The 8,915-nt window shown below is 29.8% G+C and overlaps 1 protein-coding gene across 1 annotated transcript in view; it reads right to left on the bottom strand.

Annotated features, from left to right (window-relative positions):
- LOC132735510 (heat shock 70 kDa protein 12A-like) overlaps positions 1-2,328 on the bottom strand; it is an 88,055-nt gene extending 85,727 nt beyond the window's left edge. The window contains exon 1 of the mRNA XM_060722466.1: positions 2,020-2,328. The gene's annotated coding sequence lies outside the window, so the exon portion shown is untranslated. The remainder of the gene's footprint in view (positions 1-2,019) is intronic.
- Between the last annotated feature and the right edge of the window lie 6,587 nt (positions 2,329-8,915).

Below are 8,915 nucleotides of genomic sequence, written 5' to 3' on the forward strand. Positions count from 1 at the left end.
TTGATAACAATCTAAATGTAATTTTGATGGGTTCAGATATCTCTTATTTTAAAAAACTGTTTGTTGAGATTTTGCAGTGGTACATTTCAATTTAATTTACAATCTCCTATTTTTATCTAATCTAACGATTATCTTGCTACCTATATTATTCGTGCCTCTGATTTAACTTTCTGTACATAGGCTTCAAGTGGGTAGATCTCTTATGGAAGGTATGTTATACCGGGTACTATAGATAATTATATTGATAGTATATTAAGTATCAGACATAACAATAAGCCACGAAATAACTATGTATGTATGTAATCAACATCCTTTTCAAGCAATATTTTATAAGAGTATTCAAATGACATATGTGTTGTGTTTTTATATTTTATGTGAAATAATTATTGGAAATGTGCCCATTGTAGACCAATCCAATTTAAATTAGATGCTTTTATTTAAACGGCTTTACAGTTGTAAATCTACAATGCATTCTTCTGAAATACTCTACAAAGTTTTGTTAGCAAATTTTCACGGTAACTGTATTATACATGTATTGCTTATTCATTTATAAGAAGTAAAAACTGAAGAGCATAATTATTATGTTGTTGAAAACTAAAATTGTGTTTATATTAAGTCACATGAATCTTGATTTCCTTAAGATGCTTACATGTAGTTATAAATAAATGTTATATTCTATTGGATAATCATAAAAAGGCCAATTTCGTTTTTAATGACATTTTATATTAACCACATAGTACTTTATGAGCAGTATGAGATATCCGAGTATACACTACAACAAATTGTTACTGTCCTGGAGTCTTTTAAATATTTTTTTATATTTTAGATGATAAGAAAATTCAATTAAGATATTCAACAACCGCAGCGTTAACCAAGCACGAGGAATGCCTTTGTTCATTGTTAATACATGATTATATACACCTTGCCGTCTCGTTTATATTTATAAAAAGTAAAATCTATACCTGATCGATAACGCTTTACAAAAGCCGTAAATTCATATATAAATCAACTCTTTCTATTTACGTAGCAAGCCATTGAAAGAAAAGACAGATAAAACTAGTGGCCTAAGACTGTTAACATTTATGTTTCCTTTTCTAAATTTGTTTGTGTTCTGTTTTTATTAAATCGTTCATCTGAAGTATTTATGTTATCAAACAAGTGGTATGTATGCCCTGGACTTTTAAAAGTTGCTTGTTAACTTGAACACATAGCAAGATTAAAATGGTTGAATATCAAACATTTACTTATCCTTTTGAATCACATCCTAGTTCTTTACAAAGGTTTAACATTGTTCTTACATATACTGTCTTATGTGAAATGACATAGGCCTTAACTCTTTCACTTATTCATACCTGAAAAAAATATTTGCTGTTTTTCAAATTATATCTAATGTTAAAAGTAAGCAGCAAAGTCTTCACCTATATTATTATACCATCGGATTGTGAGCGGGATCTGTTGTAGTATTAAGAGTAATATTATTTTATCAGTAGGTCCAACATTTTTAAGTTATAGATTCAGAATAGTATGCCCTATTTATTCTGCAATTTTGGTACATTTTTCATGAGCATGATAACGCAAATAAATTATTATGATAAAAATTAAGATGACTTAATTGCCATCATAAGCTTAGAAGATTATTCATCTAGACAATTCAAATTGTCTGTCTCAACTATAACTGAAATAGCCCAAGTAAAAGCTTTCAACAATTTTGCTATTAAAGATGTCCTTTAGGATTTCCGTTTTATCTGTTTTAATGTCATTGTATTATTATACGTAAACTATTTCCTTTGCTCACATTATATTTGTTTCTAGTTTACCGGAACGAAAGAAACAAACAGAAAGTCTCTTGCTCTTGCAAAATAAAACAGGTTCGATCAGAGTATAATTATGAGGATCTAAAATACAAAATATAATAGATATACAGAAAACTTTTTTCTTTCAAAGTGAAATTCTAAATAAATAGCTAACATATTCAGGTATTTTCAGTCAAATGCTTTTTTTAACAATAAATATACTCACATTTCGTCCAAGTTTTAACAACTTCTAACAACTAATTTTCAGTACACAAGATTGAGTTTAATCGAGAGATTTATTTTAAAAAAAACTAATTTGCTTCCTATTCCGATGATCGATAAATTAATAGGACGGATTCCTTGAAAACTATTAACTTCCTTATCGAAGCACCGCTTTTATCATGTTAATAATTTTTTGTCGCTTTGCAAGTGTATCATTCACCTGAAAAATTTTAACTTTCTTTTATCCTTGTGTTTGTTTACTTTGAAACATGTTCAAAGCCGATTATCACTATATGCATACATTATATCTTATACTTGTTCTTGTTTTTTCTTTCTCTTTTTTGAGTTAATCATTGTTTTTACCGGTCGATCATGAGTAATAGGTGTAAACGGAGTACAGGTCATTAAATCACAAAGGCTAAATGTTAAATGATTCGTTTGAGTCAAATTTAATAAACATGATATCAGGTACAACAGTATGTATTTGTTGATGTCGTATACAATTGTTGGTGATCTATATAATTTCTTAAAACACACAAGTCAGTTTACTACATCACACTTAACGAGCAATAAGATATTTTACAGTATAAACTACGAAAGACCGGTATGGCCATTTCAACTTCATGAATTCCCGATTTCATCTTCATGAATTCACAATTTAAACTTCGTGAATTCCCGTTTTCAAAATACGGAATTCAAGAATTCACGATTCAGCTTCATGAATTCACGACTTCAACTTCACGAATTCACGATTTCAACTTCACGAATTCACTATTTCAACTTCATGAATTCACGAATTCACGATTTCAACTTCGTGAATTCACGATTTCAACTTCACGAATTCACGATTTCAACTTCACGAATTCACAATTTCAACTTCACGAATTCAAGTTCGTGAATTCACGATTTCAACTTCACGAATTCACGATTTCAACTTCACGAATTCACGATTTCAACTTCACGAATTCACAATTTCAACTTCACGAATTCACGATTTCAACTTCACGAATTCACGATTTCAACTTCACAAATTCACAATTTCAACTTCACGAATTCACGATTTCAACTTCACGAATTCACGATTTCAACTTCACGAATTCACAATTTCAACTTCACGAATTCACGATTTCATGAAGTTGAAATCGTGAATTCGTGAAGTTGAAATCGTGAATTCATGAAGTTGAAATCGTGAATTCATGAAGTTGAAATCGTGAATTCTTGAAGTTGAAATCGAGAATTCATAAAGCTGAAATCAGGAATTCATGAAGTTGAAATGTCCCTACCAGTCTTTCGTAATAAACGTATACAACTGTTTACTGTCCTGAAGAATTGACTTGTTTATATTTTACATTCAGTATCTCTAAAACAAAGATAATAAACAACCGCAATATTTACAACGAGGAAAAAGGGAAATTTTTTTGGGGTTTATTTTACTACAATTAACCGTAAAAATTATAAAGGAACCTAACGATAAAAGTTTTTTAAAAACCCATAAAAAAAATATAGATCATTCCTTCTATTACTAGCAAGTTTTTGAAAGAGAGGGCAGTAAGACTTTGGGGTAAAATTTTTTGCTAAAATTTCCTGTTTCTATACATGTATGATTTATATTCTGTTTTTGCTTGAATTATAATGTATTATTAATATGTTAAATGTAAACTTTTTAAAAATATGCACTATGATTAAACTATCTAAAAGAGAAATAGGTAACTTTGTTCATTCAAGTCTCAGAAAGATTTCCAAGTAATAATAAAATCGGTTATTTATGTGCTAGCAAAAAAAAATTGCTTGATCATATGAAGACATAACGAGATGAAAATGGTTAAATATTCAACATTAATTTTAGAACAGGAATTCTTTCAGATTATACATATTATGTTTCGGGTTTGTTCTATAACATTTCGGTACTCGTCATTTTTATTCCCATTATATTTCTGTACACAATTTTGTTTCAAATGTTTCGTTTTAAGTTACACTTATTTATAAATATATCATACGTTTATTGTTGTTTGGTATTATTTCTAATATAAAAAGTAGACAGATAAAATCACCTATGTAGTTTTTTACCAATAAATACAAAGGACTGTCAGCAGAATTAGTTTTACTCGAAGTAGTTAGTGTAATATCCTTTTCAGTAGGTCCAACCTGTTTATATTCAGAATATTTTGCAATATTCATTCTACGATTGCCAATACACTTTTCAATAGATAATAACGCAAAATAAATTTAATACTAAATATGTCTTAATTACCATCATAAGGTCAGATGATCCTGCACGTGAAACTCCAAATGGTGAATTCAAACCATAACTGAATAGCCCACGAGCAGGCTTGCAACATTTTATGTTTTTGTTTAAGATGTCCTTTAAAGATTATGAATATTATTGTATGTAACAACACTTAAGTGAAATTTTATATACGAATATAATTATTTTTCTAAATCAATTTCCAAACATCCAAGAACATGTTAATGATGAACTGCTAATGTTTATTCGCATTATAAGCAATCGTTAAAATATATATGCATTCATTTCTTATTGAAAAATTTGGCCTAGGCTGTATCGAAAAATACTTTTTAATTACCTCGCTCTATTTGCATGAAATTTGAATTCGGTAATATCTTTACAAATAATGCTTTCTAGAACATAATAAATTATATATTGATAAATCTTTTCATTTTAGCATCAGATTTATGATATAACAAATAAACAATTGAGTTACAAGATCTTTAAGGTTTCCGTTTAATTTACTTTAATGTAATATTATTATTTGACATTAACTATATGTTTTGCTAACATTGAAGTCGTTTTCACCTTACCGCCCGAATGAACGAACGAAACAAACATAATGGTTCTTGCAAAATGAAAGAGGTTCGATCAGAGTATATGTGGGTTTGCTAAAATTGAAATACGCCACGTTATAACAAAATATGTTATTGTATAAATCATTGTAGAAGTATGATGTAATAGACAGGGAATCGAACGTATAGCGGTGCGATACTTCTTAAAGCGAGATGAAAGCATGCGACACGGAGTAATGACGGATTTATTAGTGTAGTGAGTGTATTTTATTTATTATTTCGTAAATCTTCTATAATAACAATTGCATACTTTGTATTGAAGATGTGAAGACAGGACCAACACACATTTCATCACAATTACAAAGGCTTAAATTCATCATTAAAAGTTATTGAACGTAAACTATCGGCAACTTTTTTGTGTCGGTGAATAAAATCGCTTAAAGCAAGCTTATATTAATATATTTAATTTCCTTTTTCTTCTTTTCTATAAGAATAATCATAATGTACCTTTGTGCTCCGATATACATAGAAGCTTACAGGTCAAACTATTTAAGTGTACGCAGAGCTTTGTTCTGGTAAAATAACTGTACGCCGTTAAAGGTTCGATATATTTTATTATCATATCTGTTTTACTTTACATGTTTTCCTATAATTATAATAACTTACAAATTATGAAACACATGAAGTTATATCTTTCGAAAGAAAATTTCTATATTCTGGGAGCTCGATAATATCCCAATTAGTTTTATTGTTTATTGTTATCTTATTGTTTCACATCCCAACTCAACAACTATTTAAAAGACATAACAAATTTATCATATCTATTACTTTTATGTTTATTTCACTAAAAATCTTTGAAACTGTGGTAATCAGTGATTTTCTGAATGAGAATAATAATTTTTACTCATAATTCAGGTATAAGTATTTCTCCTCACTTATTATGCACCTATCAATGCAAACATGGAAAATTAGAAATTTTCAACAGAAAGAAAATCTAAAATCCTACACAAGTGTCATTATTTCTTTCTGAAAAAGTAAATTCTGTACAAAGACATAACATTTCATATGAAATTTCAAATATCTTAAATAAAGGTATCCCTTATCCTGGTATCCCTACCAGACCTATTGATAGGTGCATAATTCCCCCTTCGGTTTGCACATCATTTGGGCATATAGAATTTCTACAGCTCACATCATTCACATAAGAGGCAACATACAAGTTCTAATTGTTTTTTTAACTCAAACTTGCCACTTAGGCAAGAACATACTAGAGTTCACACACATTTAGAAAGACACTAGCTTGTAAAAGATGTCAACAGAAGCATGTTTAAGGACTCCTTAGTAAAACAGTATATGCCATCAGTCCTTAAATTTATCTTCAATCTGAGACAATGAAAATACATTCCGGTGTTACACAAGGTTCAATATAAGAACCTTTATTATTTCTAATATACAAAAGTGACATAGTTTTCATTGGTAATGATATAAAAAAATTATTTATACGCAGACGATTCGACTCTTTATGAGTTCGGAGGAAATATATCAAAAGTAGAGTGAAACTTCAACATCATTTAAATAACATTGAGAAATGGTGCAAAATCAATAATATGGCCTTAAATCCAGAAAAAATCAAAATCTATGGTGATAGGGATAAGACCAAAAGTAAATATAAGCAGAAAATTGAATCTTAAGAAAAATATATTAGTTCTTGAAAATGTAACTGATCAAAAAGTCCTTGGTATTTGCATAGATAACACCTTTAAATTGCATTTGCAAATGGCAAATAAACTTAACGGAAAATTTTCTTTACTGAAGAAATAAATTTTCTTTACTGAGGAAATAAATTTGCTTTACTGAAGAAATAAATTTTCTTTACTGAAGAAATATCGTGTGTTTTTTTCACTTTGAAATGAAATTATTGCTTAACAATGCATATATTGGCAGGGTCCAGTGGGGCCGGCACTAAGAAATAACTTTAAATATGGTTCGAATCCTAGTCCATGCAAGGCGTCTTAAGCAATGAATATTAAGGAACCAGACCCCAATACCCGAATAAACTAAATGTGATAAATGAGAGACATGAGGAATGAAGTAAAAGCCATGTCATGTAAAGTTTCAACAATATAATTGAAAAATATCTTCAAAAAAATGTGTACATATACATTTCATAAATCGTTTATATCTGTGTCTGTAATCTGTGACTTCTTATAAACATCAGCTTCAGATATGTTGGTCAAGATCTAGGTCATCATTATACTGGATAAAATATATATAAGCACATAGATAAGCATAACTCATCTAAACTGCGCAGACATGAGAGTGTGATGAGTAAAATACTGAGTCTCATATATCACTGCTCAAACATAAGCACGTGCAAAAAAGAGTGAGATGAGATATATAAGCTCATATACCACTGTTCTTACACTAAAAGCCATGCAGAGACATACACAGTGAGAGTGAGATAAGTGAGACACTTATATACCACTGCTCACACATTAAAAGCAACTTTAAGCAGGAACACAAGCATAAATCTCTTCTTGATTTCAGTATCAAATATAACATTCTTCAAGGCGACTGCGTTCATTGAACGCCGCCTTTCCTTGTTGATCTTGTTTTTCATATTTTATAAATTACAGGAAGGACTGAGATATGAGCATAACTCATGAATGATTTCCATTCCAAAAACCCTAATATATATTTAGATGAAAAATATCTCTTCTAATACAGCTATAAAAAAAAAAAAAAAAAAAAAAAAAAAAAAAAAAAAAAAAAAAAAAAAAAAAAAAAAAAAAAAAAAAAAAAAAAAAAAAAAAAAAAAAAAAAAAAAAAAAAAAAAGTTTAATCAAATTAAATTTTCAGCATGAACATCAACTGAACTGTCAAACTGTAAAAGATTTCTGTGACTAAAAATGGCCTTCTTGTCCAACTAGTTCCTTTCTGCATGAACATTCTTCTCTCTATCTTCATAAAAAATATAACACGTGCAAAATGTAAACAATAACAAACGTCATCCACGCCCTGGATTCTGATTGGTTTGCCGCATCACACAAACAAATACTGTATTCCTAGAAATGTTCGCGGATACAATATTTCGCGTTTTTCACAACGTCGGCATTTTCGCGGAGACAAACTTTCGCGGATATGTACTAACCGCGAATTCCGCGAATGTTAAGTCGCTACGGCCTAAATTACAGTTTTTGGAGGTTACTTTTTTGATGCATGACCTTGCCTGTTGGGTGCTTCTAATTATTTTTTTTTTTGACAAGTCGCGCCTAAAGCGCAACGTTACTCGATACATTTTCATCTATTGACTAGTCGAACAAGGACGGTTGTTACGTGAACACTTTCATATTTCCTTACCTTTTTTATTATGTTATTAAGTAAGATTTAGTCAGACCCGTTAGCTTTTTCTCATTTGAATCATAACTGACATGACTTTATCTCCAAAATGTCGATACGTATTTTTTTACACATTATCGGACACTACATTGCTTTCATTATAACATTATTACAGCTGTTTATCAATGTAGCACTTGATCGCTATTGTGTACTTTTAACAAAGGATTACACCTACTCCAAGCAAATGAAATCCAAGTCATTCAATGTTCGCAAACTGTTAATGCGTCTGTCAACGCCGTGACAAGCAAATAACGTCAATAAGCATGTTAATTACTAATAATTGATATTTTCTTTTAAAACTAGTATCAATAACATACATAAATAATTCGTTACACATTTCTCTAACACCTGTGTTTATATGTTGTTTTGTGTAAGTAGATTATAATAAATATTCTGCACTTTTTATGTTATGTTTGGTTGAAGCTAGAAATGTTCAAGGATTTGTTATATGTGACATATTCGCGGCTATAAAGATGCGCGGAATCATGCCTACCGCGAAAACCGCTAACTTTAAATGCGCGAAATCTTTTCTAGGAATACAGTAGTCCTTAATTGAGATCAAAAATTCTAAGAAAATATGAAGGTCATCGGCCATCTTTAGTGTCCGTCATCATCTTCTTCTAAAACAAAAATAAAAATGAACAAGAAAACAACTTAACTGAACCCATGGAACTTCCAACTGGAGAATCCAAACATCGAACG

This window comes from Ruditapes philippinarum, unplaced genomic scaffold (genome assembly GCF_026571515.1).
Source record: "Ruditapes philippinarum isolate M1 unplaced genomic scaffold, ASM2657151v2 ctg4906_1_1_1_1, whole genome shotgun sequence".
NCBI classification, from domain to species: domain Eukaryota; kingdom Metazoa; phylum Mollusca; class Bivalvia; order Venerida; family Veneridae; genus Ruditapes; species Ruditapes philippinarum.